General features: G+C 42.5%; 1 non-coding gene across 1 annotated transcript; it reads left to right on the plus strand.

Annotated features, from left to right (window-relative positions):
• The first annotated feature begins 861 nt into the window (after window positions 1–861).
• Window positions 862–943, plus strand: trnan-guu (transfer RNA asparagine (anticodon GUU)). Its single transcript has one exon. It is a non-coding gene; the product is annotated as a tRNA-Asn (tRNA).
• Window positions 944–10,239: the final 9,296 nt, after the last annotated feature.

Below are 10,239 nucleotides of genomic sequence, written 5' to 3' on the forward strand. Positions count from 1 at the left end.
AGATATTAATTCCAAGTGACAGTTCTGGGAACAATTAACAAAAAAAGTAGAGAATAATATTGCTGACTGATTGAAATCCCCTTGCGAGGAGACAGTTAAACAGGTGATCTGTTGGAGCATCCTTCGATCCAAGGTTTCAGCAACATTTAATCTCCCTTTTTGGTGAAATTCTCTGTTATTTGCAACTTTTTGTATTAGCTTTAATGGGCGAGTGAAAAAACTGAAAAAATTGAACAGTTTCATCCTTTCTTTTCTTCCTTCTTCTCTTCTTTCCATCTGTCCCAGATCAATATAATGATGAGAATCCCACTTTAATCTGCTGTTTCTGGTGTTTTATCCATTCCAATCAAAACTTCAACATTCCAAACAAATCTATTTGTTATTCCACAGTGTCTCTCCATGTGTTTTATTCTGTTGTCTGCTTTCACAGTCTGTTTGATGATCAATGTTACATCTCACTCTCTGTTCTGGTGAAGATCAGAAGCAGTGATATCTGTTTACACCACCCGACAAGTCGGCCTGAGGCTGTGCCTCGCTGATCATGTGGAGTTTAAGCAATTCTTCCAGTCAGTTGGTTCAGTTGTCATTTCATGAGTAATTCGGTCATCATGACTTCGTCAGTGACCTAATGGTTCAGGTGTCTGAGTGATGTTAATCATGATGTGTTGAAATGATTGTATGTTCCAGTCTTTCCGTGGTGGGTTTTCACACCGAGTAGAAACGTGTTGGACATGGTCTGAAAATGTTTCACACCGCTCCATTCCCAACTTCATTTCCTTGCAGAAGATATATTTCCATCATTGCACAGCTGGCTGCACAGCCAGAAACTGTGCTGAATGTGACAGCTGTGTTCCTGCAGCTGACAAAGTGGCCGAGAGGTTAAGGCGATGGACTGTTTCTCCATTGTGCTCTGCACACGTGGGTTCGAATCCCATCCTTGTCGCTAGTTTATGAACTGTTTAGTGCATTGTTGATGTTTAAAGTCAGCCTCGAAACCTGTTCTTGTCAATGTCCAGACAGTGATTCCAGAATTGGTTATACTTTATTAAAATTGAGACAGACAATTGGAATTCTTCACCCAAACTGCACTGGAATGAAGATCAAATAGGGATCACGAAACAGAGCAGGATTTTTCCTCCCCTCCTTCCTTCCATCTTTACTTTCTCTTGATTTGCACCAAGTGAAAGACAAATGGGAAAAGCAAATGGCGAGGGAGCAGATGCAGAAAATTATCCTTTGGCAAGAAATTTATTTTCAAATCTTCTTGATAGATTAAGTGAGTGAGCGATGCTTTGGCAGATGGAGTTTGAAATGAGGGGTCATCTACTACCTACGATAGATCAGAGTGTTTTTTTGTAAGAGGTGAGATGTTAGAAACGGCGGAGGAGCAGAGACCCGAATACTGAATTAATAAAAGCTAGTGGACTGGTAGAAAATAATGTGAAAAGTGAACAGAATATGAAGATTGGAACTCATGTTGCAATGATATAAAGCTCTGTGCTCCTGAAGTAAATGTCCAAGCCCAGATTGTGGGGGAATCTGTGGAGAGTGATTTGGTTTTTATTCATTCTTGGGTGTGAGTATCGCTGATAAGGCTAGCATTTATTGCCCATTCCTATTGCCGTTGAGAAGGTGGTGGAGAGCTGCCTTCTTGAACTGATGCAGTCCATATGGTGCAGGAACACCCACAGTGCTACTGGGGAGGGAGTTCCAGGATTGTGACCCAACAACAGTGAAGAAATGGCGATATCGTTCCAAGTCAGGATGGTGAGTGTCTTGGAGGGGAACCTGCAGGTAGTGAGTTCCCATGCATCTGCTGCCCTGGTCCTTCGAGGTGGTAGTGGTCACGAGTTTGGAAGGTGCTGTTGAAGGATATTTGGCGAGTTGCTGCTTTGCATATGGAAATGGTACACACTGCAGCCACTGTTTACTGGTTGTGGGGGGATTGAATGTTTAAGGTGGTGGGTTAGGTGCCGATCAAGTGCGCTGCTTTGTCCTGGATGGTGTTGAGCTTCTTGAGTGTTGTTGAGTGGGATGTATTCCATCACACTCCTGACTTGTGCCTTGTAGATGGTGGACAGGATTTGTGGTGTCAGGAGGTGAGATACTTGCTGCAGAATTCGTAATCTCTGACCTGCGCTTATAGCCACAGCATAGATGTGACTAGTCCAGTTACGTTTCTGGTCAAGATGTTGATGGTGGGGGATCTAACGATGATAATGCTTCTGAATATCAAAAGGTAGATTTTTTTCTCTCTCATTGGAGATGTTCACTGCTTGGCACTTGTGTGGCCAGAAGGTTGCTTGTCACTTATCAGCTCAAGCCTGAATGTTGCTCAGGTCTTGCTGCTTGCAGGCACAGACTGCTTCAGTATCTGAAGAGTTGTGAATCATCATCTAACATTCCCACTTCTGACTTATGTTGAAGAGAAAGTCGTCAATGAAACAGCTGGGATGTTTGGGTCTACGACACTACCCTGAGAAACTCCTGAGGCAATGTCCTGGGCTGAGATGATTGGCCTCCACTAACCACAACATCTTGTTTTTGGTAGGTATGACTTCAACAAGTGGAGGGTTTTCCCCCTGATTCCCATTGACTTCAATTTTGCGAGGGATCCTTGATGCCACACTCACTCAAGGGCAATCACTCTCACCTCTCCTCTGGAATTCCAGTCTTTCGTCTCTGTTTGGACCAAGCTGCAATGAGATCATAAGAACAGAAGATCGGAAGAACTCATAGCAGGAGTAGGCCATTAGGCCCCTCGAGCTTGCTCCGCCATTCAATAGGATCATGGCTGACCTGATCATGACCTCAACCCCACTTTCTTGCCTGCCCACATAACCCTTGGCTCTCTTGTAGATAAAAATCTTGAAGACATTCAATGACCCAGCCTCCACTGCTCTCTGCGGTAAAGAATTCCAAAGATTAATGACCCTCTGAGAGAAGAAATACCTTCTTAAATGAAAAAGCCCTAAATCTGAAACTGTGTCTCCTAGTTCCAGATTCCACCACGAGAGGAAACATCCTCTCAGCATCTACCCTGTCAAGCCCCCTCAGAAGCTTATATGTCTCAATACGTTCACCTTTCATTTTTCTCAACTCCAATGAGCATCGGTCCAATCTGCTCAACTTTCCTCATAAGACAACACCTTCATCACAGGAATCAATCCAATGAACCTTCTCTGAACTGCCTCCAATGCAAGTATATCCCTCCTTAAATAAGGAGACCAAAACTGTACACAGTACTCGAGGTGTGGTTTCACCAGCACCATGTACATTTGTAGCAAGACTTCTCTACTTTTATACTCCATCCCCCTTGCAATAAAGGGTAACATTCCATTTGCCTTCCTAATTATTTGCTGTACCTGCATGGTAACTTTTTGTGATTCATGCACGAGGACACCCAGATCCTTCTGCACCGCAGCATTCTGTAATCTCTCACAATTTAAATAATATTTTCCTTTTCTATTCTTCCTACCAAAGTGGATAACCTCACATTTTCCCACATTCTCCTCAATCTGCCAAATTATTTCCTGGAGCTGAGAGACCCTGGCAGAACCTAAATTGAGCATCGATGATCAGATTATTGCTAAGTGTCTGGTGCTTGATAGCACTGTTGGTGACATCTTCCATCGCTTTGCTGATGATTGATAGCAGACTGATGGGGCAGCAAGTAGATGCCTGTGTTGTCGCTCTACTGGAACAGCTTGGCTGAGGGCGCAGCGAGTTCTGGAGCACAAGTCTTCAGTACTAGAGCCGGAATGATGTTCGGGCCCATAGTCTTTGCTGTATCGAGTGCCTGCAGCTGTTTCTTGCCATTATGTGGAGTGAAGCAAATTGGCTGAAAACTGGAAGCTGTGATGCTGGGGAACTCAAGAGGCCAAGTTGAATCATCCACTGAGCAATTTCTGACTGAAGACGGTTTCAAATGCTTCAGCTTTATCTTTTGCACTGACGTGCTCGGCTCCACCAACATTGAGGATAGGGATGTTTTTGGAGCCTCCTCATCTGGTTCGTTATTTAATTGTCGACCACCATTCATGACTGGATACCTAGTTTCTCAGGGCAGTGTCCTAGGCCCAAACATCCTCAGCTGTTTCATTGATGGCTTTCTCTTCAACATAAGTGAGAAGTGGGAATGTTCGCTGATGATTCACAACTCCTCAGATACTGAAGCAGTCTGTGCCTGCAAGCAGCAAGACCTGAACAACATTCAGGCTTGAGCTGATAAGTGACAAGCAACATTCTTTGATCTGATCCTGAGGGAGATATCCGTGCGTGGAGCGGCGGGATGTATGGAGAGTGATTCTGAAGAGGGTGTCTGAGCCTGGAGGGCAGAATCTGTGGAGAGTGGTCCTCAAAGGATGCCCGTGTCTGGAGATTTAGGATCTCTGAAGAGGGTCTCCAAGCCCGTAGTGCTGGGATCTTTGGAGAGTGATCCTGAAGTGGGTGTCCGAACCTGGAATGGCAGGATCTGTGGAGAGTGATCCTGAAGTGGGTGTCCGAGCCTGGAGTGGCGGGATCTGTGGAGAGTGATCCTGAAGTGGGTGTCCGAGCCTGGAGTGGCGGGATCTGTGGAGAGTGATCCTGAAGTGGGTGTCCGAGCCTGGAGTGGCAGGATCTGTGGAGAGTGATCCTGACGAGTGTTTGTAAACCTGGAATGGAAGCTTTCTGTGGAGGTACAGGAAGAGGCCATTCATTCCCAGTATTTTATAAAGGTTTCGCATAATTTATATGTTTTTACTCTATGCCTCTATTAATAAAGCCAAGTGTCCTGTTTGCTCTAAGCAACCTTTTCAATCCTTCTAACATTGGTGTACATTGTCTCTCTGCTCCTGCACCCAGTTTAGAATTGTAACCTTTCATTTATATGGCATTCTTCCTTCCAAATTGTATCACTTCACACTTCTCTGTGTAAAATTTCATCTGTTATGTGAAAGCCCATTTTACCATTTTTTTTTAAGTTCCTCTGAAGTGTGTTCCGATCACTGGCATAGGACAACATTCCTGAGCATTCTTTGATGCTATCTCCATAGACAGAGCAATCTTTTACGCGAGCTCAAATGTAGGATTTTGTGTGTTTAGTATCTTATTTCACCCACCAATATAAGCACAAATATGTCACGTAAATCTTGTTCACTGCAGTCCCTGCTGCTGTTTGCTGCCTATATTTACAGACTTTTATCTCAACCTCGTCACCATGTTCTCTAATATATTCAGGGGGCATCAGCAGAGAAAATGTTCAACAAGCATGGCAAGTGCAAGGAAATGTTTATTTATGTCATTATGTCATGAACATAATATACAAATTTTTACATGTGTGAATCATCAAGATGTGTCTTCATAAATGGAACCCCGTCACAATAAACACTGTCACCTTTCAATGTTCAGCGGACAGGTTTGACGGCCTGATGTGTGTGATTCCCATATTAATGTGTTTGTACAAAGTTCGGGGAAAGATGGAGATATGAATAATTTACAGGGAAATCTTTTAAACATATTACCACATCTCTCACTCACAAATATCTGCAAACACATGGATTCCAAAAGAACCTGAGTGCAAAATCACCTAAAATAAACACTGCCAGAGAGACTTGCAATAACCTGTAGCTCAGGGAAAGTACATGATGTTATGGAAGGGATTCTGTTTCTTTTGTTAAAATATTTTTTGAAGAAGTCATAATCAAACTGAATAAATGTAGGACCAGTTCTTTTTCAAGAGGACACCAAAAGAACCAATTTGGCAACTATGTTTACTGGTTGTCACATGATTCAAGTTAAGTATAGAACAGAAACCCTGGTAACAGGGAGAAATGTGGACAGAGAAGTCAGTCATGCCCCTTGATTGGACAAGCTTGGCAGCAGCAGCGCAAACCTAAGACGGCAGAAAACTCACAACCTTTGGTTGTAGCAGTCAGTGTGTTTTACCTGCTGGAGTGAGCAGCTGATAAAGTTAGCCTGAAGAATCGTCAAGGAAGGAGAGAAGACCACAACCCAGTTTGTTTTCCAGAAAATCTTTAAAAGACCCTGAGAAGTCCACTGAGTTAATTCATCTTGTCGCATGTCTTTGAAGAAGGCCTGCTAAAATTAATTCTCAATGCCTTCTGAAAAGAACTGTTCTAAAATACCCTAGTGACCTGTCTACGTATACTCGGAAGTTAGACTGCATTCCAGTTTTGGAGCAACATATCTCATCTGATGATTTCTTCAAAAATGAGCAAATAAACAGCCCAAGAGGTTGTTTTTGTCTGTAACAGAGTGCTGAATTTTTAAAAAATCCCTTTTATTTTTTCAGCTATCCGGTGTGTGTGTGTTTGCATGTGGCTTGAAGATAAAAAAAAGGACTTTAAAAGTTGGTAAAGGTGAAAAAGGAACTTTTAAAATTTCCACCTGTGTGTTTATGCTTCACTTCATGACTAGTTAAAACTTGTTCGACAATAAATGGATAATTTTGTTGTTCATTAAAGAAACCTGGTCAGTGTCTTCTATTCTGGGAAAAATAGAGTACATGATTGACTGTATCAGTATGTGGGAATAGTTCACATAGATGTTGTGACCTGTGGAGAAGTGGGATGAGAATAAAGAGTGCCCTCCTCTGCCCTTAGTTGTCACAGCACTTGTGATCTGGCTCAGTAGCTTAATTGGTTCGAGTGTTTGTCTTCTAATCAGAAAATCTTGGATTCATATCCTTGCTGCAAAAGTTTAGCTATCAATCATTTACATCCATTTTCTTGTGAACTTTAACTTTTCTTATGAATTTCATTCACAAAAGAAAACAGCTCAGTGGTTGCCTTTGTGAAGGATGTGAGTTTGAAATGGCTGTTCCTGCTCGTACAGATGTCCAGTGCTAATATTACAACGGCAACTCAATCCCCTACAATTTCTTTGAGAGCAATGTGTTTGCAGTTGCATTTAACCTGGAAAACAGCTCAACATTAATCTCACTGAAGGAAAGTGTGACCGTGCTGTATGTTTCAGAGTGTTTGCGCCATTTTGTGTCTCTTTTAACCAAGACTATAACACGACGCAAAGGGGAGGGTTGATCCGAGGTTTAGAATATATTATCATTCAGGAGCAAGAAAAATCAAAAGGAACAAAATAAGAAAACCCCGTCTCCAGATTTGAGAATCTGTAGATCCGCTTTGGGAAAGTGAATCAGAGCAGAATGAAGGGTGAACTGTCCGACTGCCCAGAAGAGATGAAGACACAGCTCAGTCAGCACGTTCCCCTGGTTTATGATGCTGGAACATTCCTCACACAGAAATTATTCAATCAATATTCATCTGCCAAGTCGGTCTGAGGCTGTGCCTCTCTGATCACGTGGAGTTAAAGCAATTCTTCCAGTCAGTTAGTTCAGTTGTCATTTCATGAGAAATTCGAAGTCATCATGACTTCGTCATTGACCTAATGGTTCAGGTGTCTGAGTGATGTTAATCATGATGTGATCAAATGATTGTATGTTCCAGTCTTTCCGTGGTGGATTTTCACACTGAGTAGAAACGTGTTGGACATGGTCTGGAAATGTTTCACACCACTCCATTCCCAACAGGCCATGACCTGATGTGATGGAAATGTCATTTACTAAAAGAAGCTACATTTCCATCATTGCACATCTGGATGCACAGTCAGGATCTGAGCTGAAGGTGACCATCCTGCCCAAATTTCCATAGAGGCAAAAAAGACATGTGATGGGTTGCTGGCACAAAGCTGGGTGATGAAGTGTTTGAGAGGTTAAGATGATGGATTATTAATTCCTTCTGTTTTACATGTATGAGTTTGAATCCCATCTGCATCAACAGTTTATAAAATGCTCAATACATTGTTTCTTTGTAATTCACCAGCTTTTGCAGAAAGTAGGACTGAAGCTGTTGCAGTACCTGTTAGAACGATAGTCTAAGTTATTCTGAAGCCATCTTCCAATGTCATCGACATGTAAGCAGGATTTTAAAGGATATGATGTAGTTTTTAAAAGTCATTTCAATCTTACTCGAGTCTTTACAAAGAAGCCAGATAAATCTCGATAAAAAGTCATATATATTTAGAGATCTTTTAAAAGCACTTCAATCTTGTTCATAAAACGTCAGATGTAAATTTAGAAACTCTGATAAGGCGATGCTAAAAAGTTACATACAATTAAGAAACAAAATACAACATTTAAAATGTCTGAACTCCCTCTGAAAGTTGACCCCTGCTGCTGCCGGTGTCTTCCTGGAATAGTGGAGCTGTTGTGTCAACAGAAAAGTCCTTCCCGAGCACCCCTGAGCCTGTTGGTACCGGCTCTAATCCAACCCAGGTAAAAATCAGGGTACGTTGTGGGCAATGTGCCCAAATTGCTGAACTACAGGTCCCTGTCACTTTAAAGAGTGGGCTGGTGCGATTATGATCAGAGGCTCCTTCTAAGCACATTTCTCACCACCACAACTTCCAGATGCTGGTGTTAGTGTGTGAATGTACTGGCAATTGCAGTGCTGTTCAGACCCTCAATAGCAGTGAAAGTCTCAGAGTTCACCACTATTGGGCTGCAAAATCCAGGCCAATATCTCACAGTCCTGTTAGATTTGCTCTCCCTCTGTACAAAATCAAACTCCACACATTGTCTTTCACTCACTCCTGTTTCCAGCCCTGACGGTGCTGAAATCCCCTCTCAAAGGTACACAATCCAGTTGATTTCTGATCAAATACCTCCTTCCTCATTCAATAGAGGAAACAGAGACATGAACAGGAGTCAGGTGCAAGAAAGTTTCACCAACAGAGCAAAGAAAGGCACCAAGAAAAGTCACACCTACTTTCCAAATCATTTCACTGTAATATTCTTTCACTTGTTTTGTAAGTGACTGCAATAAATCTGAAAATGAGCACCATGAGGTTTGTGTTCACTAGTCACTTGTTCTCCTGTGTTTGTCTGTCAGGTTTGTAATTCAATTTGTATTGGATATTGAAGAGAATCTCTTTTCAAGATGATTGCACATTGTACTGTGTTTAAAGCAACCAACTTGTAAAATGGCAGATAATGAATGTTTCAATACCTGTGTGACCAGATTCTTCCAATGCTTTTCAACAGCTAGATTGATGATGCTTGCAATCTGTATCCTGTGGAGAATGGGAGAGGAGAATAAAAACATGGTGCATGAACAGGACAGACTGTGTAAAATGGGAGCACAGAAATACTGCCACCTCATTGAAAGTTAATGAGATTTATTCTAAGTCAGACACCTGTCCACAATGAACAAGTGAATACATTAATTGTCCACTTTCAATCTAAATGGGACTGAGGTTCCAACAGAGAAGTTTTCTGGAAAATACCTGCTGCAGTTTTAAAATTGATGAACTGGAACATCTTGTACTAACTTTCAAATAACTGGAGTGATTGTTTAGTTCTCATAGTGGAGAGAAGGAGTTGTTTATAAATATAAGCAGAAAGACACATTTGTGGATTGGTGAATGAGCTTTATCTTTCTGAAATGTATTTGTCCATTGGTTGCAGGTCACTGGAAATTCTTTTTTTACATTTCAATTGTAGCAGCAGCAGTTAGCAGCAAAATGTCTGATTAATCAGAGTAGTGGGTCTGGGAAACACTTAAACAGCCGAGACCCTGTAAAACAGAACTCCAAGTAATAGTTTAAATAAGGCACTGAACCGACGGAGCGGTAAAGGCCTGCTCAGGTCAGGAAAAAATACCCGACCCGAACCCGACAGAACCACATTGGACCCGGCCCGAGTATCTCCATTTATTCCCATGCCCAAACCGACCCGAGCCTTACCCGACCACCGGAATGTTCACTTTACCTACCTCCCGATTTCGAATCTACAGGAAGCTGCAGCATGAGCGCAATGACGTCATAGAAATGCTCACTTGCTCACTGAGCAGACTCAGAGTTTCCCTCCTGAATGACCCGGACTCCCGGCTTTGGTTGGCTTTTCAACTTTTGACACTTATTAAACTCAACTTCCCAGCAGAGTTAAATGGAATACTTACTGTGTGTGTCCGACACGGACTCAGCCCGACCTGGACCCAGCCTGACCTGAACCTGGCCTGACCCTACCCGAGTCCAAAAGCCAGACACGGAAGAGCGACCCGACATGACCCGAACCCGACACAGGTCGTCAGGTCCCGTCGGGTTCAGGTCGGGTGGCAGGCCTTTTCAGAGTGGAGGTCAGATGAGGATTGAATTAATTTCAATCACTGAATCTAAACAAGAAGTAAATCTGCCAGGAATGGAATATTTTGCATTATCTGT

The sequence above is a fragment of the Heterodontus francisci genome, unplaced genomic scaffold (genome assembly GCF_036365525.1).
Source record: "Heterodontus francisci isolate sHetFra1 unplaced genomic scaffold, sHetFra1.hap1 HAP1_SCAFFOLD_286, whole genome shotgun sequence".
NCBI lineage: Eukaryota > Metazoa > Chordata > Chondrichthyes > Heterodontiformes > Heterodontidae > Heterodontus > Heterodontus francisci.